The following is a 24,670-nucleotide window of genomic DNA, read 5'->3' as shown; positions in this document are numbered from 1 at the left end:
ATTATCCCTTAACACAAATTACAAATTCAATTTACAGCTGGAATAATACAAAGTTTATAAATTAGATTACGACGATAGTGTTTGTGATAAAAGTTATTTTAACGTTGAAGCGAGCGGCGTGTTATTAAGACGAGCGAATTTAAGGTACTGATTTCTTGTTGGATTGCCACGTCTGTTTTTATATTGAAAGTAGACAAAGGAAATGCTATCCGTGCCGTGGGTAAGTTATTGCTGTTTACGTTCTCACACTGCGGATCGCTTCCTGGAATTTTGTCTGCGAAATTTGATTAAGGTACAAACGTTATCAATTCAACAATGGATTTCTCACGACACAAAGACAGGAATGCACTGTTTACTCGTTCATTCCTGTGATGCGACAAATGACATCCGACACGTGAGTATTTCTTTGGCCGGTGGAAGACGATCATATGTCAGTTCGCACGGCCGCGTTTTTGCTGGTTATTAAAACATTAAATAAAATATATTAAAATATTGTGATTATTAAAATGTTGTAATCTTTAGGTTTTCTTAACTGTCTTAACTGCTATTTACACATTTCACTGGTCTGCGGACTCCTTCCACCCTCAAGATTACAATTGTGTTTTTATATAATACAAATTGTATGGTTATTATTTTACAATTTTGAACAAAAATTAACCATAAGTGCGAGTGAGTAAGCATTCAGTACGCTTATATCTCCGCTGTATGCATGATAGTAAGATAGAATTCCTTCGGCTGAATTTTAAATAATTACAAGATAAAAAGAACTTTTTATATACAACGTTTCTAAATTTTCTGTTGAATCATATAAACTTGACTTGACTAGTTTAAACGATCAAAAAAAATTGTATTTGATAGAAATAATACTGAAATGTCATTTTGACACTCATATTGATTTCCATAGTATCGCACGTATATGTTAATAATTTAGTTGTTAGGATGTAGCAACCAATAAAAGTGGAACGGATTTCTTCTGAAATAACTTTCATACAAAACAGAATTAACTGAAAATTAATTTAATTCTACTTAAAAATAGCTAAAAGTATTAAAAAAATGCATTGGCATCGTGTTCTGATATATTCTAAAAGTTTCAAATGTCTAGCTAGTCGGGAAGTTAGTTAAAAATCGATTGCAAGATTTGTACCGGACAAACAACCACCGGACAAATAAGAATACGACCTAATAAAAACGTTGCCGGAAAAAATTGATTTGGCTGATTACATGAATTTAAAAACTGCGAGCACATGTTGCTGAAATTTATTGTTTTTGTGTTAAATATAAAGTCAATGGTAATTATTTTTAGTTATATTAATAAAACATATGGTTAACTATGTTGTGTTTAAATTTGGTGGTCGTACTGAGAAGCAACACGATGGTATAACGTTTCATAGTTAAGTTGATAATAATAAAATCATTGTTCTACTGTGCGTTATAATACGCTGGAAACGCGGTTTCATTTTGTTTAAAAATCTGCCCTCTCTATATATCATTACTCTGAGATTATACGCAGTATGTAATGCAAATGTCGCCTATTCGACGCTTGCATTCTGACGGTGCTGCTTTACGGTAGCAAATCATGGCACCTTATGAAGGCTCAGAGCAACCGTATACTGACCTTCGAAAACAGATGTTTGCGACGAATACTGGGTGTGCGGTGGTGTTATGACTTTAGGAGCAACGAGTATATAAGAGAACGCATCAAGCAGCCTCTCATCACGCTGAAAGTGAAGAGGCGACGTTGGACCTGGCTCGGCCACGTGCTGCGGATGCCAAAAGAGAACTTCAACCTGGCTTGCCTGTTATTCAAGCCGAACGGATTCCGGCGTCCTGGAAGGCCGCTAAATATAATCTACAGAGTGTATACGGTGGAGCTACGGGATGCTGGTTTGACCTGGAACGAAGCAAGAAGACTGGCGAACGATAGGGATTCTTGGAGGCGCCGCGTGGTGTCCATATGCTCCAGTTAAAAGGCGGATATGGCCAAAGAAGAAAGAAGAGATTATACACTTTATTTTATGTATATAACAGTGGCGAAGGATGGAGGTAGGATGTTAAGATCCGATATAGATAGTATACACTAAACGTGTATTTTTCACAGTTTTCAGTTCGACCCGAAAAATACGTACAAAATTACTCCTCTAATAAATTCTGGACAAATTTGACGTATATAATGTAATGTTATATTTTTTATAAATTTTCATCTTCTTCTTTTTCCACGGCCTACATCCCGGAGTGGGATTTGGCCTCCTCCACAACCGCTCTCCACTCACTCCGGTCTCTCGCCACACTTCTCCAGTTACCGGGTCTTCCTATATGAAGCCGGTCCACTTCTACGGCGTCAGCCCATCTCCTTCTTGGACGGCCTCTGGGTCTCTTCCGTTGGGGTAGCCACTTCGTCATGATCCTTGGCGCTCTAACTTCAGGCATTCTCTCCACATGTCCCGCCCATCGTAGTCTTTGGGACTTACAGTATAAATTTTCATGGCTACAATATAATCCTCTACATCCGTTTACGTATGAGTTAACGAACACAAAGTTTTGAGCTATTATAATTTTTTGCATTTATTGCTCATACGGTTATGGTAGTATGCCATGTTTTTTTATGCTTATCGAGTTCAGTGATGATCGCAAATTTTAATGAGCAAATATCGCAATTATATAGTTGTTCACCAGCGTGTGTCAATTTATGCTTTTTGAGACTAATCGTCTGTTTGCATTTATATGTGCACAAATCGCATTGATAAGGTTTTTCGTTACTATGTGTTTTTTTATGCTTTCTGAGATAAGCGATGTCCGAGAATTTTGATGAGCAAATATCGCAATCATAGGGTTTTTCACCAGTATGTGTCATTTTATGCCTTTTCAGACTAATCATCTGCCTGCATTTATACGTGCATACATCGCACTGAAGAGGTTTTTCATCAGTATGTATGTTTTTATGCCTTTTGAGATTACAGATATCCGAAGATCTAAATGAGCAAACATCGCATTGGTGTGGTTTTATATTAAAATGTGTTATTTCATGTCGTTTCAAAGAGCTTTGACTACCACACGTAAATGAACATACATTACATTGAAAACGTTTTTCATCAGTATGTATCCTTGTATGTGAATTAAGATGAGCTCGGCACGAAAAATTTAATGAGCAAACATTGCAATGATATGGTTTTTCACCAGTGTGTTTTCTTTTATGGTTTTTAAGAGTATGTGGTTGCCTGCATTTAAAAGTGCAAACATCACATTGATAAGGTTTTTCATCAGAGTGTGTCATTTTATGCGTTTTAAGACTACTTTTGCTTGGGAATTTAAACGGGCAAACATCACAGTGATATGGTTTTTCAATATGTGTAATTTCATCTGATTTTTTTTCGATATGTGTCTTTTTGTGTGTTTTGAGATGAGCCGACTGTATGAATGTATCTGAGCAAACATCGCATTTATACGGTCTTTCGCCGGTGTGTGATCTATAATGAGATTGCAGATTACTTTTGAATGAGCATTTATATGAACAAATATCGCAATGATAAGGTTTCTCACCGGTATGTAGCCATATATGCCTTCTGAGACCATCTGGTCTAATGCTTTCATATGAACATAGACTGCAGCGGTAACGTTTCTCATTGGCATGTATCCTTTTATGCGATGTAAGATTATCTATGCTCGAGAATTTAAATGAGCAAACATCACAGTTATATGGTTTTTCATCTGTATAAGTCGTATCTTGGATTATATACGTATTAGATGATTTACATGAAATATTGTGACTATTTAAACTACTCCGGGATTCGAATACATCGTAACAATCACTACAAATAAAATAACTTGGAAAGTCTATTACTCTTTTCAGCTTAATTCGTACCACCTTCGGCAAATACGAGGTTTGTAATGTTGGCTTGACGTTTTCCTCAACATGATGCTGTGCTATTCCCTCGCTGATTTCTCTGGATGCAGGTTTCAAGTGATTTTTGAAGATACCTCTATTAAATGACATGGTGGGTAGTGGATTATCATGATACTTATTGTGACTCCCTGTGAAATATCGCTGAGTAGCCTACAAAGAAATTATGAATTTATTAATTATGAATTATGGTAGAAATGCATTGTATTTATTAAAACAAAATAATAAAATGCAGTAATAAGTAGTTCCACTTATTTTAATTTTATTAGGCACCACGTCGCTGTAGGATTGGTTTGTCGAATAGACCAAACGTCAAATGTTTAGGAGACGAAATATAAATTTCATTACCTATATAAGATATTTAAATTATTGTTTTTACAGCATATGAATGCTGTTTTCATTACAAAGCATTTTAAAGAAAAGGATGGGTCTCGTCCATTTAGATACAAAAAATCGTTTTGCATTGAAACGTCGATTTCGACAAAAACGGATATTCGACAAACCAATCATATAGCGACGACCAGTTACTTATGTCTCTTTAAAGCGCTCGAAACCCGTCATGACTAAAATACTGGAAGTAATACTAAATTTTTTGTTATTTTTTTCTTTTTTTTATATATATAGTGAGCATAACAAATTATTAATTTAAGACGTTCACAACATGACATTTAGAAGCAAAGCAATATTATTTAAACAGTATTAAAAAAAAATATATCAGTATTACTTAATTTAATTATAAGCAGTAGAAAAGTGTAAATACAAAAAAAATATATAAATTAGATACAAGGAAGTACACTTTTTAACTGCACCTATTTAAAGAACATAAAACAATTTCAACCTATACTTATTCCCACGCAGGTGGGATATGTCAATATCCGAAGTGATTACACACTGAACACAGTTGATTGGACACAGTTATTGGCCTCCCAATTGGCGTTACCAATGGCAGATTAGTTCTGCACCTTGGGAGAACAAACAATTAATGCTCCCGATTTCTAAGATAGTTATCAGATACAGAGGTCAATAATAGCAGAATTCTCATTTTCACCGCGTACAAGTGCCAATAGTAACTCAATTAAGAAACCACCTCAGAAAGTATTGTAAGAGGGCGCAAATCTCGAGACGCATGTTCGATTACTGCTGTTCGCTAAGTGTTTTCAAATTATGTATGTTCAATAAAAATTAAATCTCGAGTTTGAATACAAAAATAGTTAATTATAATTATCACAATGCAGCGTACCTGATCTACTGGGCTGCATTCTGGAACAGAGCATTCAGCTTGAGGGTCACCATCATGACATTGGCGAAAAGTGTCATTAGCAACATCGTCCTTAATGTTGACACCCTCAAATTCGATGGGGACTTCCTTATAATCATTTTCAGATTTAATATTTTCCAGTCTAGTTGCCAGGATCTGAAAATATTACAATACAATATATTACGCCCACAGTGACCACGCGGCTTAAGCGTTGGACTATAACGCCGTGGGTCCCAGGTTCGAATCCTGGGTCTGGCAGGTACACATATTGTTTTTCAATTTGTGTGTGTCAGGGTATGGACCTAATAGGTAGAGCAAGTGGCTGACATCCATTTCTCGTAAAAAAACAAAATCTGTCAATACAAACCTCTACTGTGTGGAGGCCCATATGAAATAATCTTTAAATTTTAAGATAATATCTATTCACAATATAGTCTGCTTCATGGAAAACCTCCGTTGCTGTCAAAAACTTTTTAAATGTGCTACCCCTATTCACCGCATTACCTGCCTATCCCCACATGACGTCACTGCCTGACATATACAATTTAACATACCTGATGTACTGGTGGATAATTTGAATATGAGCATCCAGGTTGAGGTTCATCGATATGACATGATGGGTGTGATAAGTCCTCAACAAACTCGCATTTGATCTCATCAATATGATGGTCAGGCTCGCGTTTTATATCAGTCAGGTCCATTGCTGGGTACTAAAATGAAACCACATAAAAAAAATCGGTGTGTGTACTCATGAACGCGCGTTAGAAGTTATACTTCTTTGGCGTAACAAAACAAAAACAAAACTTATGATAAACTAGATTCTTCGACTAGCTCTTAATTATTATTAAATTACACACTCAAGAAAAAAGGACCGCTTATTGGAACGCCGTTGGTTTATTTCTGTACACTTTAACTTATATTACAAAATTATAATTCTTTATCGTTGTTTTTATTTTTAAAGTACCAACTGTCACTCTGACGTTTAATAGTTTGTTTACGTAAGGAATTTCAAATAGCCGACAATAATAAATTCGCTGCCTAGGCAACGGAACAATTCTAAACTATAATAGTATACTGTATAATCGTCACGATTGCAGTATCATACTGTAGCGTAAAGGTAGTGCGTTCAGCTGATAACCGAACAATCGGTGGTTCGAGCCAATAGAGTGCGTTTTTTTTGTGTGAAAAAATAAATTATGTGTTACATGTCACACGCCAAAAATACACTCTGATATGATTTTTCAAACGCGCCTAAAGAAGTATAACTTCAAAAACCATGCAATCATAATAACCATTGATACAGATTAATATAATGTAGGTACCTTTGAAAATACTAGGTACTATTACTCTCAAACCGTCTTGAAACAGTTTGCAACTTTCTAAGAACGAACCAAGAGAGCAAGCCGGATTCAGAAGAGGCTACAATACTATGGATCATATACAGGTCATCTGGGAAATCATAGAGATGTGGACTCTCAACACGAGAGATGTCCAAAGGCTAAGAGTCGCACAGCGAGGCATGGAGAGGTGTATGTTGGGCATCACGTGAAAGGACCGTAAGAGAAACGAATGGGTTAGGAAGCAGACAGGAGTACGCGATGTAATAGACGTTGCCAAACAGCTGAAATGGAGATGGATAAGGCACATTGCTCGCCAAAAGGACGGCCGCTGGACAAATGCCGTCATCCAGTGGTACCCAAGGGGCACGAAACTGCCACAGTGTCGACCTAAAAGCCGCTGGATTGACGAACTGGTAAAGTTCAGCGGAAATACGTGGCAGCGAACGACACAGAACTGTGAGAGTTGGAAAAAGCTTGGGGAGGCCTTCATACAGCAGTGGATTGACCCCGGCTGATGATGATGATTATTGATTTTGGAAAGGACACGCAAATAATGTGTAAACGTCGCCTCTGTTGATTATTTAACTTCGATTTATACACACCAGCGCATCTATTCTACTATACACAAGACTGCTTTGTATCGGCGTATTAGCACTTATTGTAACAATTACAATAAGTGCTATATTTTAACAGCACCTCTTTTGGCTGTGGTAAATTTTAGAGCGAGATAGACAGTTTTGCTGTTTAGACGGCTAACTTATTGTAATTGTTACAATAAGTGCTGATACTTCGATACAAATCTACCCGAGATAGCTGACGTAGTGGCCGAAAATAATCTTGTGTATACATTGACATTATTAATGGACAACGCACTCAGTACGGTAGCTAGCAAGTAAATTCGCACATGACGTATAGGTAGACGTCACGCAATTTACATTATGCGATATCACGCATCGGGAATTTATAGCAAAATCACCTTTATTGTAATGGCGTTAGAACAGTGTTTCTAGTGTGAATATTAATTTTAGGGAAAACGTTCGAACCGAACCATTCGGCAGACCCGGCAAAATACATCGGGAATTTATAGCAATATCACCTTTATTGTAATGTCGTTAGAACAGATTATGCCATTCGGCAGACCCGACAAAAAAGTGAGTGTCATTTTTTTCCAGATCCTTCGTCCATATATAGATGGCATTGGCTTTGTTCCTTGCCCCTTGTTTTCGGTCTTATCTGAATTTGACCGACATGTCTATCAACCTAAATTTTCGCAGTATTGTGATTTAGAGATAGCCGCCGATACTGTTTTGGTAATAGAATCTATTTCGTGTTAATTTGGACCAATGAAAATAACGGAAATGTGCTAAAGTGATAACCTTTAAGAATAGACATACTGCACAGTTTATGGAAATATCACATTCCAATCTTTAATACCCAGTTTACACGTGCATGGATGTACTGTGCACAGTAAGAAAATGTATGGGGATACATGTATTATCCTGCAGTTGGCAAGATTGCGTGCATAAATCAAACAAGATTGGATGATTCCAAATTGTGATGATTTATTGCGCGCAAGTAAGATTAGTTTCGATCTGCGCCTGCGCAGTAGAGCGATAGAGAGCGAGATATCGATAGAGAATGTGCCGGTATAAAAACGAACTTGAGCTACAATTTTCAATACGACCTGTCAGATAGTAGGTAGTAAAAAATGACAACCTCGCGTCTCGCTTACTCTTGAAGAGTGAGATTGGAGAGACAGTCAGCACTTGTACGTGTAAACAGTTATTGTCAAGACAGTTTAAAATAAGCACGACTACCGACAGTAATTCCATACATGTGTACAGGCGCAATACACAAAATAGCAAATCGTAGAGAAAACAAAATACTGATTTATCTTTAATCTGTTATTTTGATTGATAATCCATGTGAATTGTTTTATATACACAATTCTAGCTATCAAATTGTATGATGAACTGAATAAGTTGTCGAAATAACGTGTCCTGTCATGTCCTCTGAAAAGATAATGGTCTCTGCAACGAGCCCGAAACATCGAGGAACGAAGGAAAAAGCACACACGGTGGAAACCCAAAAATCTATTACTATAAAAAAAACAACCGTAAAAGTCTCAAACATAATAAAAATGACAATTCGTTGTCAAAAACTAACCTCAAAATGGCAGTTGGATTCATCGATATTTTCTTTCTTTACAGACGTGCGATAGTCAAGGCTGTTAAAATGATTAATCGGTACACCAGAACAAGGCTGCCTTTCTATGTTAGATTCCTCCATATTGCACTCGCGTGTTACATCCATAATATTTTATATCAACGTGTCTAAGGGCAGCGCCCTAATGAAAGATGTATTGATCATAGATAATATATTATGTGTTGCCACTGTACAAAACCAAACAAATAAAATTTTATAAGATGCCACAATTTCTTTCGACCGTGTCCGATCCTAATAGGATCATAAGGGCCTCCACAGAGTTGAGGTTTGTATTAACAGATTTTGTTTTTTACGAGAAATGGATGTCAGCCACTTGCTCAACCTATTAGGTCTATAAATTCCCGATGCGTGATATCGCATAATGGAGATTGCGCAACGTCTACATATACACGCGAATGCACGAATTTACTTGCTAGCTACTGTATTGAGTGCGTCGTCCATTAATAATGTCATTGCCTGGGACCCACGGCGTGATAGTCCAACGCTTAAACCGCGCGGCCACCGTGGGTGACAATGGGCCGCCGTGGGCCACAATTAGGTAGGTATTAATATCGAAAACCAATAAGTATTAAGTCGGTACTTCAGTGAAACGGCAAATAATTTTCAACTATAGGTGCGATGAAATTTCGGACTCACTGGCAATCGGAGAGCGAAAGTAGAGCTGTGAACACGTCAATTTGTTTCATGATGGCGACGGGGGTATTAATTCTTAAATAGTGTAAAGATGTCTAAAAAACGTTACCCATTTACTTGAAAAAGAAAACATGTCGATGAATATATTATTACTGTTACTAATAGAACAATAAACAGAACATTAAATGGACGCATTTTGGATTTATATGACAAATTATATTTCGTTCGGCACGCATCATTTGCACAATCTGCGCATATCCTAGCCACGATCTTTTTAAACCATGCCTCAACTAAGGTATAGCCTTAACTAATACGAGATAGATATGCTTAAATATATATTTTATATATTTTTTTCATTGAGAACGGAAATTCAGATACTTCCATTGAGGGTTATAGAAGCAAAGGCAGCTTTATACCAAAACAGTGTTTTGGAGAAAAGGCTAAAAAAGTAATTTAAGGCAGATAAGTTTAATGCAGAAAATTTTGTTTTTTTTCAATGTAGAAATAGCATTAAAAGGATAATCTGTATAATAAAAATCAGTAATTTCGCTACACTTATTAAGATATTTTAAATCTAAAAGTCAATATTGCTACATTTGCTTCCAATTTTATAAGATTGCTGGTATTGCGTTTAACCATCGCCATCTTTAGATTAAAAAAACCTGCACAAGCAACGAGTGGTCCACTTATCAGCTGTCAAAATCAGATACCATATTGCTTGACATATTGATGCCCCGTTTCTTGTTTCAAATTGAATTATAAAAAAATCTCAAATCAAATATTTTAGCTCTCAGTGTTATTTATAAATAATATACATTCCTGTTATTCATCAGCTTTGCTGTCAAAGTCAGACTAGTTCTTCACACAGTTGCTTTTTATCTATGCATTACATTTGTAGAAGGTGTGTTAGTGCTAGTGTATTATTTATCATGTAACTTATCTATTCAAATCAAACCATTCCCTCTGTGAACACGACAGACGCGTCAGTATGAGCACTCTATAGAACAATGACAGGCAATGAGAGATCATCCATAGACAACAACGGTGTGTGGGCGGAAAAGGTAAGACCAGTCGTTGTGAATGTATCGACTTTCTACTTGAGTCGGCAATGGTCTAAATAATTGAAAGTTTGCTGTGTTTGCTCCCAAAATGTACCGAGCGGCCATTTTGTCGCGTGACAATATTCTATGGGAAAGCTCAGTGGCTGGCAACAAAATGTATTAATTAACATAAAAGGTTTAACAGTTGTCAGTAAGTTGTATCTTTTAAGTACCTACCTCAGACCTTGGTGATTTGTGCAAGTGTCTAACTTAGTTATATTATATTTTATGCGCTCTCTATATCTAAATTTAATTTTGTATGTTTTAGTGGTATAAGGTATTTTGTTAGTATGTAATGTATACATACAACACATTTTTTTTGGATATTGGAGTCATGAAAGTTTGGTAAAAAATACTGCATAAAAAATGGGACGGAATTTTGGCGCTGCCTAGAAGGGGTGGCATTTTGTCTATGGACGTCGCTGTCTTGCGATAATCCTGAAATGTTGTGTTTAATATCGTAGATCGAATGAAAATGAGTCAATTCGTAATAAATTGTGGTAAACACCGATTGCATTAAAATTTACTATCATAATAATAGTGTGACGCATCAACCGTTACCTATCAATGACATTATTAATGGACAACGCACTCAGTACAGTAGCTAGCAAGTAAATTCACGCAGCCGTCACGCAATTTACATTATGCGATATCACGCATCGGGAATTTATAGCAATATCACCTTTATTGTAATGGCGTTAGAACAGTGTTTTTAGTGTCAATGTTCATTTGAGCGAATCCGTTCGAATCGAACCATTCGGCAGACCCGACAAAAATCATCGGGAGTTTATAGCAATATCACCTTTATTGTAATGGCGTTAGAACAGATTATGCCATTCGGCAGACCCGACAAAAAAGTGAGTTTCATTTTTTTCCAGATGCTTCGTCCATATTAATGTTATTGACAGTTATGAAAAAATACCGCGTTCCGACTTTTTCAACTCAATTTAGCTTACCTACCTAAATCATAAGACTAATAAAATTATTTCCTAACATAACTATTTATAAACACTCCAACGATTGATTTACTATACCTATTAATATTAGAGATATATTTTGTTATATTGTGTGACTTAAATGACATAATTAATTATTAGGCATATCAGTAGGTAGGCAATTTTAATTGTAATTGTGTCGCTACATTTCAAAATCAGCCACCTTTAGGTGTTTTTGACTTTTTTGTGAATTGCCGAAGAACTACTGCTTTCTAACATTTCTGTATTATCAAAATGTGGAATTTATTAATTTTAAATATTCTATACTCGAAATAATATAAACTTTCACCCTTGTGACTGTGTATTTGAGAAAACAAAATGCTGTTTTTCTCCTATTCATCTATTATGGACTTGGCTGATTTTGAAATCTAGCGACACACTTAGGTAACGCTAACAAACTGAATATATTTCCTACGGTATAGTATCGCTCCTGATTTTCAGATTGTTCTATACCTTTTGAGCAAAATAAATTTTTAATGTTATTTTGTTTTATTTCCAGAACCGCAGAACCTATTACCTATAGGTACAGAATACAAAAAATATGAACTGATTTGTCGCTAATATCGAAAATAAGTTATTCTTCGTTATGCAGAACACCGTTTTTAATATAAATATTGGTTGTTTTTAACAACACTCAGAATGGACCAGAACACACCGGAGCCCAGTTCAGAGTCGTGGATTCATTTAAAATTGCGTTCCGTTTCATTTCATTGCGATACTTAGGTATATAATATTAATGGGGTAAGTACACTGGGGTAAGTGTGAACGCGTTTCCGATTAATTGATTTTGACATAAAATTACACAAAAACGAAGAGATAAATTAAAAACTCTTTATGTCATAGATTGTCTATACCATGGCCCCCACATCCTAAAGCGGGCCCCCAGGCTAGGATCTTTGACGGGGCCCCTACCTATCGCAAAAGATAAAGGCAGTGTGACGCTCTCTAGAAGCGTTTTTCAAATGGACGCGGTAAAATTAATATGTACGTATATTAAGTGTTTTGTGTATATTTGAATTCATCTATTTAAAATATGGAACTCTTAATAGAAGTTGTCCCCTGGACGATTGTAGTCAACTCCAACTTGATATAAATAATATATTAGATTGGGGCAGGCGTAACAACCTGAACTTAATATTGATAAATGCAATGTTTTATCGTTTACTAAAGCCTCACGAGTATTGTTTTTCCAGTATTCGATGCAAGGCAGAGTTTTCTCGCGAATATCATCTGTAAGAGAACGTGGAATTACGTTTGACAGTAAACTGACGTTTAGTGGTCATATAGATACCATTTGTAAAAAGTCGCTAAAAATGTTGGGCTTTGTCTTGCGTTCTTCCCGGGTCTTTTCGGATGTTACGGTACTAAAAATTCTCTATAACTCCTTTGTTAGAAGCAGACTTGAGAGTGGGTCTATTGTTTGGGCCCCGCATCAGTTGAAGTACGGTCTTATGGTGGAGAGAGTCCAAAAGATTTTTTTGAGAATCCTTTACTTTCGGCTGTATGGATATTATCCGTGGCTCTATCCGACTAATTTTCTCTTAGGGATGCTTACATACTGTAGCTTAAAATTTAGAAGGGATCTTTATTTAGCTACATATTTTTTCAGACTTATACGCGGCGTTAATGTGAACTCTGCCATTCTTGGTGGTGTTGGCTTGTGTGTCTCTGATAATTACCTTAGAAATCTAGGGCATCCGTTGTTTGTTCTCCCACAGTGCAGAACTAACCTACCATTAGTAATGCAAATTGAGCGTAGTTATGCACAAAGCAGCCGAGCCACACAAACGTCAAACAGAGATAGAAGCACTTTTATGTAAATTGTGTTTCTTTAATCAGCAAAGCCTCTGTATACTGTGTATACTTTTTGAATGACAGATATTATATATATATATATGATTTTGTATAACTTTTGAAGAGATAAAAGCATAAAATCTATGACATTTTGGTGTTTTAGCAGTCTAGGTGTTTTGAGTAAAATGATTTTTTTTAGAATGTGCATTCTGCAGAATGCAGCCATCTCTTATTTTTGTAAGAAAAGTCATTATTTTTGGTTATTTTCTTTAAAAATAGCCTTCTAAGTTACTAAATTATTTTGGGAATTTCAAAATTCTGAAAATAATTCGAAAAACTTGTAAATTATACATATTATATATAATACAATTAAAAACATATAATGTAATTGAGAAAATAATGTTTATTAATTGAATGTAGAAAAATACATCTTACAGTCACGATTTTAAAAAAATACGTAAGTACATAATATTATCATTTGGCTGCTTTTTGCAGAACGAATATTGCATATTTTTAGAACGCATTTATATGACATTTTTGTATGACAGCAGCTTGGTTGCTTTATGCAAATCGAAAATGTCATATTCTGCGATTTGCAAAATCTTTAAAACGCATTTATATGAGATGTTTGTATGACAGCAGCTTGGCTGATTTGTGCAGAACGTAAAACAAACGTGTGAGATTATGGAAATCACAATAACTCATTTTTTTCAAAATTGTGGCTTGGCTGCTTTGTGCATAACTACGCTCAATTGGGAGGGCAGTAATCATGTTTAATGAAATCGCTTCGGATATTGATATATTCCACTTACGTGAGGGTGAATTTAGGTGGACGTTGTTTTATAAGATTTTAAGATATGGTCTATCAAAGTTCACTCAGTGTGCTTCCATCTACTTTTACTTTGTTATTTTATTTTATTTCTTTTCTTATTTTATTACCTATTGTATTATTAACTCACAGTTCTCGGTATTTTAATTTTTTTTAAATTATTAACACTTATTTTATGTCATGTCGCGAATGCTTTGAATCTATAATTTGTTATGTTCATTATAATATATGTAAAATAAATAAATTTTAATTTGAAATTGGAGGCGACTTTTTTTACTGTTCGAGAGAATTTGTGATGTATGTTTAAATCACTTATCTGGTCGATTCACCACGCCGGGCCCCTCATGAGCCCTGGTTCCAGGCTAAAGCCCTGTAAGCCCCTCGTGTGGTGGACATGGTCTATACTCTTGACTACTAAATTTGGTATATCTGATTAAAAGTTCTGTACAGGGAGTATTTTTTTTTTAATATTCTTTGGATGGAGATCCGAGTTCACACTTACCCGCATGGTATGTAATTTAAATACACTGTATTTGGTACAAGAATTTTATGAGGTAATTAAAAGAAATATTTTTTTTATAGAAAACTATTTATTTTTATAAAACTTGAAAAATAAAAAAGTTACAAACTTTTAATAGTTCATGAAGGTCAGAGAAATTACTTAATAATATTGAGATGAAAAAAACCAAGTAAAGAACAACAATAAGTACATATACACAATGAGGCACGTGTGAATCGTAGTTCACACTTGCCTCATGTTCATCTCTTGATGAGGAAAGTGTGAACTCGCCTGGATTTCCAAAAAGCAACAAGCTTACTATTGTTATACATGATATAGCAACATTTATAATGAATTGAAAACAAAAAATTATTTCACTCGCTTGTAATATAATAATAATTCAATTTGTTTTTTTTGTGGAGCACCTATTACTTATCCAATCTCAAAAAATGCAAGCGTCAGATTGAGTTATGTTTACCCAAAGTCGGTAATGCAGATGTCTACAACAATTTTATGTGAGAAATTAAAAAGTTCAATGATAACAATCCACTAGATGTCACTATCTGTATAGCATAATTACCAATACTACAAGGTGAGTTTGCACTTGCCCCGTGTTTACACTTAGCATGGTCTACCTTGTATCTTTTAAAATTTTCTCAAAATTAAAAATTAACGTGGTTACGTTATGCCGGGCAGGCAAAGGTTAAAAAGAAAATTTATGACATCCCTAAATTGTATTTAACCTTCTTAATGCGTGTCTAAATGCATTGTCTAATCACTCCAAATAATTGCAAACTGACTTTTAACGAAATGTTATTTAATCAATTTTAAAATAAATATTTTATAATACATATTGGCATTATTTCATATATTATTCCTTCTTTTTCACGTTTACTTCAATTAGAAATGTGCAGAAAAATATTATTCTAAATAATCTATATAATGAACTTACATTGATAATTTGGGAGCATTGTTCAAGAAGTGTTATCCAATACATGATGTTACGATCATGGCCCCCAGATCCCGAAGCGGGCTCCAGGGCCAGGATCTTTGTCCAGCCCCCACCTATTGCGAGGAGTTAAAAGCAGTGTGACGCTCGACAGAAACGTTTTTCAAATGGTGCTCCAGTTAAAATTTAGAGTATTCAGAATATTTTTAGCGATTATATGTATTCTCCCATAAATCCACTTGACTTATGAAGTTTTCGAATATCGACAAACAATAATCAAAATTTGCATCACATAATCACATATTTTATGTTATCTAATATTCTTTAAGTAGAATTGTCCCGCAGGCGACTTTTTTACTATTAGAGCAAATTTGTGATGACTGTTTATCTCACTAATAAGGTAGACGCACCACGCCGGGCCCCCTGGCTAGAGCCCTGTCAGCCACCCCCTTGTGGGGGCCATGATTACGATACTGTGCTGATAACGATAAGGGAAAATTGCATAAAATTCAATAAGGCACACAATCGCTTACCAACCCAAAACTAAACAAATAAAAGATATATTATTATATTGTATTACTAGTATATATACATATTACACAAAAGACAGTGTTAGCAGATTTTTTTAGTTAATACAAGATAGAATACTCAAAAATACACACATAATAAAAAAATATATTAAAGAACATATTAACAATAATATCAAACACACTAAAATTAGTGTTTCAGACGTTTACAACTGAATGGGTCTTCTTGTGTAATTTCATGCCAACTTTTTTTATACATGAGTAATTACAATGGTCACATTTTAATAACTTATCACCAGAATGATTTTTTTTGTGTCTTCTCATCTGACTGGACGTTTTCGATGAATAATCACATTGATCACATGTAAATGGCTTGTCATCGGAATGTGTCATTTTGTGACTTTTCATGCGACTGGTTGTTATAGATGAATAATCACATTGGTCACATTTGAATGGCTTTTCTCCAGAATGAATCTTCTTGTGCAATTTTAAGTTATTAGACCACATAGAAGAGTAATCACACTGATCACATTTAAATGGTTCTATACCAGAATGTATCAAATTGTGGATTTTTAACGTGGCAGATTTTAAACATGAGTAATTACAATGGTCACATTTAAATGGTTTCTCACCAGAATGTGTCACTTGGTGTCTTTTCAAGTGATTGGTTGTTATAAATGATTTTTCACATTGGTCACATTTATACGGCGTTTCAACAGAATGAGTTTGCCTGTGTCTTTTCAAGTGCGTGGTTGTTGTAGATGAATAATCACATTGGTCACATTTAAACGGCTTTTCTAGAGAATGAGTCATCTTGTGTGATTTTAAGTTACTGGACCATATACACGAGTAATCACATTGATCACATTTAAATGGCTTATCACCAGAATGGTTTATTTTGTGGACTTTTAACGCGTCGGGTTTTTTAGTCGAGTAATTACACTGGTCACATTTAAATGGCTTTTCAACAGAATGAGAAATTTTGTGTGTTTTCATCGAATGAGATAATACACACGAGTAATTACATATATCACATTTAAATGGCTTATCACCGGAATGGGTAACTCGGTGTCTTTTCATGTGACTGTTTGTTATACATGAGTAATCACATTGGTCACATTTAAGAGGTTTATCACCAGAATGAGTCATCTTGTGTAATTTTAAGCTATTGGGCCATCTAGACGAGTAATCACATTGATCACATTTAAATGACTTGTCACTAGAATGATTAATTTTGTGTAATTTTAGAGTATTGGACGTTAAACATGAGTAAACACATTGATCACATTTAAATGGCTTTTGACCAGAGTGTGTCATTTTGTGGAATTTTAACACACTAATTTTTTTACATGAATAATTACATTCATTACATTTAAATGGCTTTTCACCAGAATGAATCATTTTGTGTATTTTCATAGAATGCGAAGTTGAACACGAGTAATTACACTGATCACATTTAAATGGCTTTTCACCAGAATGCGTCATTTTGTGACTTTTCATGTGAGTGGATGTTATAGATGAATAATCACACTGGTCACATTTGAATGGCTTTTCTCCAGAATGAGTCATCTTGTGTAATTTTATGCTATTAGGCCATCTAGACGAGTGATCGCATTGGTCACATTGATATAGCTTTTCTGCAGAATGAGTCAGCTTATGTAATTTTAAGCTATTGGGCCATCTAGAAGAGTGATCACATTGGTCACATTTAAATAGCTTTTCTCCAGAATTATTCATTTTGTGTAAAGCAGGTGGACTGATGAAGTACTGACTTTCAATATATTCCAATGGATATGTTCCTGAATTTATCTTTCCATGTATTGCTTTATTATGAACTGTTTTGTGAAGCTTTAATTGATTTAACGATGCAAAAAAATTAAAACAAATATTGCACACAAAATTTTCGGTATTAAACGATTTTTTTTCCAACTTTATGACAGCTTCTAGTGCATCGGGACCTGCCGCGTTAGAATGCATCATATGAGTATGTTTAGCAGTGCCACTGACGGCGTCTTCATCAGCAACCGTTTCATATGCCTCGAGTTTTATTTTAATGTCAGTCTGTATTTCACTTGGTCCGGCAACATCTGAGACTCTCTTTGACAAGCCGAGAGTCGCGATATTAGACAGTGTAGAAGTTGCAGGAATCAACTAAAAGAACAAATAATATTGTATTCAAGATATATAACAAAAAACACATAAGAAAGAAAAAAAATTAAATAAGTAATCCCGTTTACACGTGCAAGGATGTACTGTGCACAGTAAGAAAATGTATGGGGAAATATGTATTATCCTGCAAGTTGGCAAGATGTTGCGCGCAAGTTGGATTATTTTCGATCTGCACCTGCGCAGTAGAGCGGAGAGCGAGATAGCGATAGAGAACGTGCCGGTAAAAAAACGAACTACTCATTTTGAGCTCCAATTTTCAATACGACCTGTCAGATAGTAGTATAAAATGACAACTTCGCGTCTTGCTTACTCTTGAAGAATGAGATTGGAGAGACCGTCAGCACTTTTACGTGTAAACAGTTATCTTTGTGACAGTTTAAAATAAGCACAATTGCCGACAGTAATTCCATGCATGTCTACAGGCGCTATAAAACTCTAAATTTCTAGACACGCATAAATAAAATAGGGACATGCAGTGGAGTAAATTTTACATAGAAGGGATATATGGATAAGCCTTTCGCTCAGGTCAAAATAAAATCCGACGAACTGGTTGCTGATGGAGCTCAAAAATGATCAATGACTTATAGTTCGCACACGGCGCTACTGAAACCCAATTGAAATAATAATCTCATAGCCTCAAACTGTCAAACCCATTGTATTTTCTACTTCCTTTCAAGCCTTTTCCGTAATATATATACGGGAACATTCTGGAAACCTGTAATTCTAGTTATATATCTCAACATCTGTCACAAATTTTAAATTAAAAATCGGTTCGCTAATTTTTTACTTTTGGCGTCTTGACTTGTTATTGCTTGTTTAGTTCAGTATTACCAATTTTGGTAAGAAAATATGTTTATTCATCGAATCTACTGATATTGACACCACTGTTATATGGGATACTGAAAACTAAGAGACTGGGATACTAGGATGTCCCGTCACATCAGTTAAATCGCGAACGTTTTGAAATTGAGATTCCAGTCTTGCCATGAGCGAGCCGCCTTTGAAATACATTAGCTAGACAGTTGCGTCCCTATACAAAATGCCGCCCCTGGGCAGCGCCAAAATGCCACCCTATTTTTTATACAGTATTTTTTTTATTATCTGTGTCGTTTATGTACACAATGGAAGTCGAAGGGCAACGGATGTAAACTAGACGTCACGAAACCGACAAAAAATGGAGTCTTGTTAAATATTTTATGTTAATTAATAGTAAGTCATTTTGTTTCCAACTAATGAGTTTATTTTTTAACGGAAAGATATTTTCGTTATTACTATTTCTCTAGAATCAAAATGATTCTCCTCGATTTGTCGCCCTTCGATTAACTGCCACCCCCAAGCGACGCTCAATCTGCCTACCCCCACATGACGTCACTGAGTAAGATTAAATAAAGTTGTATTCAATGACTATTAGATGAAAACATATCACACTACAGTAATAACTGCTTGTGTTTAAAAAGATGAAGCTGTGACTATCAGTAGGTTCATTGTAAAGATTCGTGGAAGATTGTCTACCTGATTTACTGGTCCAGGGTCCAAATAAGAGCAACCAAGTTGCGGGTCCTCGGATTTGATTTCTCGTATTGTGTCTGCAGCATACTCGTTGTTTAAGTCAATTCCCTGATAATTCGGCTCCAATTTTATAACACGCAAGTCTATTGAAGGATTCTGAAAAAAATCAACATGTTTTCATATAAAGGTAATCGGTTATGTATTTAGAGCGCAGCCTACCGCTAGTATTAGGGAGACCAAGCAGAAAATTGCAGGATTTAACCATATCAACAGTCACCGCCATCTACTTCAAAAACATACTTATAGGTAAGATGCTGATGTTAAATGAATCGAGATATGGGTTGTGGATACATCAGATACAATTAAGGTTATATTTGATAGATCCCTAATAGGTGCGCACGAATGACAGCTAAGAAATAGAGATGAGAATCGTCACAAGAAATAACAATAAATACAAGTAGGAATCAGCGGAGATCCTGGCTCTATTATATCGTGCTCAACTGTCAAGTATGCCTCTGGAGTATGGTACCCATCATACCACAATTAGAGAACATCTTGGATTTCCATGTTGTTAGTTAGTTTATTTAGTTATTAATAAATATAAATAAATCTAAAAAATAAAAGAAGGGTTTGGATAAGGTCCTACTTGAACAAACGTGAAACAATAAGTGATATAAACCTAGAATTATTGTTGTTTTTATTTAATAAAACGCAATCTTTTTATAGTACTTATTTCACTTTAATTAATATATTAGGACCGGTTTCGTCCGCCTCAGTGGGACATTTTCAATGTTGAAAATGTCCCACTGAGGCGGACGAAACCGGTCCTAATATATTAATTAAAGTGGAATAAGTACTATAAAAAAATTGCGTTTTATTAAATAAAAACGACAATACAATGCAGTTCCACCATGAATTGACAGTTAACAAAATAAAAGAAACCTAGAATTAGTTATTTACTTAAAAACTTTACAAGGGTGTCCAAAAAATTACTTTGAGTTGATATTTGTTATATATAATTAGTTATATATAGTAGACGCAAAAGAAAGGACATAATTATGGAGAAAGCATGACCAATTACTACAATACTACCAATCACTCTTTGATTTTTGGCATCTGGTTACAAATACAGGAGTTAAATGTATTTATTCAGGGTGTTCAACTCTTCAATTGCTCGCATTGTTCCAGATCCAGAGGTTTGTGCAGCTTTGATAGTTGGCCTTTTAATATTTGGATCACTATATAGTTTGGCTTCGATAGCACAGGATGTAAATAAAGATCTGATCAAATTGAGGTGCAAGTCGCCTACTATCACGTGACGGGAAAAAAGTGTGTAACGTCGTTTATCTTGGTGCTTAAAATATTATCAGACTGATGCTCCCATCCCGTAGCACATTTTGAAACTTTAAACGAACAGCGTCAGTTAGCAAAATATGCGGAAAACACCAGAACAACAATTAGGTCACCTCACGTGGAAATGCACTGCATCGACACCTGCATGACTCAATTAACGTTTTTATCTTCTACATACCTACACTTTTTGACTGTCATGTCAAAAGCACGTTTTTTTTGTTTTGGTTGGCACTATGTGTTTTCTATAAGAATTATATATGGTCTGCAGGTTGGGTTCTGTTCAAAATATTATCTATAATGTCATGTAGCAAGTAATTTTAACGTACGCACAAGTAGAAACTGTTAAAATTAATTGAAATTAGCATGAATAATTAATAATAATTCAAATTACTAATACATTATAGTTGGCACCCACGGTGGCCGCGCGGCTTAAGCGTTGGACTATCACGCCGTGGGTCCCAGGTTCGAATTCTGGGTCTGGCAAGTACACATATTGTTTTTCAATTTATCTGTGAGCAAGTGGCTGACATCCATTTCTCGTAAAAAACAAAATCTGTTAACACAAACCTCTACTCTGTGGAGGCCCATATGATCCTAATAGGATCCGACATGGTCGGAAAAAAATAGTTGGCACTCTTCGTTAGTGTCATTCTTCGGTGAATTTACAGAGATGGTGAGCTTTCAAAATATTCTGCAAAATGACGAAACCATAGACTAAATTTGTCGACGCGACAGCGTGACAGTAGGCGACATGCACCTCAATTTGATCACAACTTAAACCTCATTAATAAGCTGCAATACCATGTCGTTTGTCCATTTATTTATTTTACGTAGTGTGAATTGACAATTAGTAATAACACTATAATAATATGAACAAGGACATGGCGAAAAATTATATTGATGTATTGTAGAATCAGCTGTCACTACGATATTGTTATTGTTGCTAGAGGTGGGGTAGGGCGACGGGAGGTCAAACAGAGACGCACATATGGAGCAGAGCGAGAAGGAAATAGATTTAAAAAGGAATAATTATTATTGCCGTATTTTTGATTACGTTCGATCATTGCCGACTCAAGTAGAGAGCCGATACATTCAGAACGACTGGTCTTACTTTTTCCGCCCTTGTTATTTGTTGTTTATGGGTGACCTGCCATTGTTCTATGCTCATACTGACGCGTCTGTCGTGTTCACACACGGAATGGTTTGATTTGGATAGATGAGTTACATGATAAATAATACACTAGCATTAACACATCTTCTACAATACTGTAATGCATAGTTCAATGCTACACATTTTTTGAAAATCGATATATCGAAGGACTAGTCTGACTTTGACAGCTGATGAATATGATGAATGTATAGTATTTATAAAAAAATAACACTGATAGTAAATATTATTGATTTGATATTTTTTTTATAATTCAATTTGAAACGAGAAAGGGCGAATCAATGTGTCAAGCAATCAGGGATCTGATTTTGACAGCTGAACAGTGTACCACTCGTTGCTTGTGCAAAAAGATATGCTCAGGCTTTATTAATCTAAAGATGGCGCTGGTCCGATATATCGACCGAAAGTATGAACAATAGATGGAAAAATTCAGCAATATAGGCTACTATTTTCGTGTTTTCGGGAACTATTAACGGTAACACAATTGCCGGACATATTGCCGTAATAGTTACATGGATAATACGATGTTTATACGTACATGGATTTACTGCTGACATTACGTATTATCGCGGCCATATAACAGTAAACAAGCATGTAGCTTATAAGACAATTCGAATAAAATAAACAATTTTGAAAAACTAACCTCAATATTGTAGCTGACATCCTCATTAATCTCTTGTTTTATATACATGCTGGTGTTTTGGTTGTTTGGATGTAATAGAGGTACCTCAAACCATTGCTGATCTTCTGTATCAGCATCGAATGTAATTGGTTCGCGTTTAACTTCCATTTTCTTTATTTAAAGTAAAAAATCGTAAAAGTATCGTGAGTCGTGGCAGACTGTATTGATTTACTTCGACAATACCATAGACTAGGATGATACCAATCAGTGCTGCCATCTTTTCAAAGTGGAATTATAGTACAGAGCCTCCAAAATTATAGTATTTGCGGGAAAAATATAGTACGCGTTGTCATCTTTTGAAAATGTATAGGTAGGTTTTTGTTTCTCAGAAAAAAATAACGGAGAATTTGAGAAAATCCGAAACCCCCTTTATAATGTAAGTACCTCTTCCGACCAAAAATGATTTCCGAAGAATTCAAGAAATTTCATTTTAAACCAAAGTAAAGGGCATAGACTATAGATACATGTAAAGGGATTTTTTTACGTTTTTGGAGCAAATTTTTTCCAAGCTCTCTAAATCTTCTTATATTGCGAAATTATACTACTTTACACCAATTTATCGAACGGAAATATCAAAATTTAAGTAGGTAGGAACTTTTTACATAGTATTTTGGGCGTACTATACCTGTTTATATCATACATAGTGCACGGACCAAAAAGATAGTACAAATAGGTACTATAATTATTATAGTACGGTTGGCAACACTGATTTGTGATGTCATGCGTTACTTCACCTGCTTAATGTGATTCACGCACAAAGAAACTGACTATCTTAACCCTCTTGCATGCCAATGGTTCCTATGGCCAAAGGTGGCAAAATAATATTAAGTAGGTATTAGAGTTTCTCGTAAACTCAACAGGCAGTAGTATTAGGTTCGTATCATTCAACCTGAATTGAACTAATCAAATCACACGGTTGGATTTGTTGGATTTTGGACCGTTTGGTAGAATGTCCACGGAAACGCTTTTCTGACGTTTGACAGATCGTCTAATGACTGTAGACTGATGTCTATGAACCGTCCGAATTGGTTTTACGTTTCATGTCAAACCATTTCTAATGGTCTGTCCAACTTACTGTTGCGTTCTGAACTTAGTCAACAACCCGAAAATCTGGCGTACCGACAACTCTCCGCGGACCCTCGCCTAAGCCGAGGGGGGACGATGACCGAAAGTACCACTCCGACAACCAATAAGCCATGAGGCCAACACCCTAGAGGACCTCCCAAAATACCTCCAGCAGACTTAAAACCCCTCCCTAATCACAGGCCGAACTAGCGGCGAGTAGCGACCCCACGGGTATTCAAACATCCCTTCCACAACATAGATGCCGGGCAGTCTTTAAATAACCTCACGCTGGTAAAGGAAGTCTCTTTCCCCCTGGACGATCTCCAGACCAGACCTGGTCCACTACAGCACCTTCATCCGAAGGTCCCGAGGCAAGCAGCTCCACCCTACAAAACCCTAAATGCATTTATATTTAATGATTTCTACTTCAAATTCCTTTTAATTATTGAATCGTCGGTAATATTTCGATCTCAATTATTATTTCTCCCATTTCATTATATATTATGTTTCTTGTTTAATCGATATTGTATTAACGACCTAAGCCACCGCCATTGTACTGTAGATAGGCCGTCATTATTTTAAAAATAACCACATTACGACAACAACTTTCCCTTAACTTTATCGAATACCGTAATGAGGTTATTCAAACGCCATATTAGGTACTGTAATGATTAAT

General features: G+C 35.5%; 2 long non-coding RNA genes across 2 annotated transcripts; both read right to left on the bottom strand.

Annotated features, from left to right (window-relative positions):
* Positions 1 to 2,213: 2,213 nt before the first annotated feature.
* On the bottom strand, positions 2,214 to 8,875 carry LOC147076781 (uncharacterized). Its single transcript, XR_015069704.1, has 4 exons — positions 8,663 to 8,875; positions 5,711 to 5,866; positions 5,139 to 5,312; positions 2,214 to 4,051 (listed from the first exon to the last, which is right to left on the bottom strand). It is a non-coding gene; the product is annotated as an uncharacterized LOC147076781 (long non-coding RNA).
* A 7,845-nt stretch (positions 8,876 to 16,720) lies between these two features.
* On the bottom strand, positions 16,721 to 23,092 carry LOC147076780 (uncharacterized). Its single transcript, XR_015069363.1, has 3 exons — positions 22,891 to 23,092; positions 19,730 to 19,882; positions 16,721 to 18,199 (listed from the first exon to the last, which is right to left on the bottom strand). It is a non-coding gene; the product is annotated as an uncharacterized LOC147076780 (long non-coding RNA).
* Positions 23,093 to 24,670: the final 1,578 nt, after the last annotated feature.

This window comes from Rhyacophila brunnea, unplaced genomic scaffold (genome assembly GCF_057557595.1).
Source record: "Rhyacophila brunnea isolate RB1 unplaced genomic scaffold, BYU_Rbru_1.0 scaffold_13, whole genome shotgun sequence".
NCBI classification, from domain to species: domain Eukaryota; kingdom Metazoa; phylum Arthropoda; class Insecta; order Trichoptera; family Rhyacophilidae; genus Rhyacophila; species Rhyacophila brunnea.
Note: the sequence above shows the minus strand (reverse complement) of the source record. Positions and strands in the feature narration are given on the sequence as shown.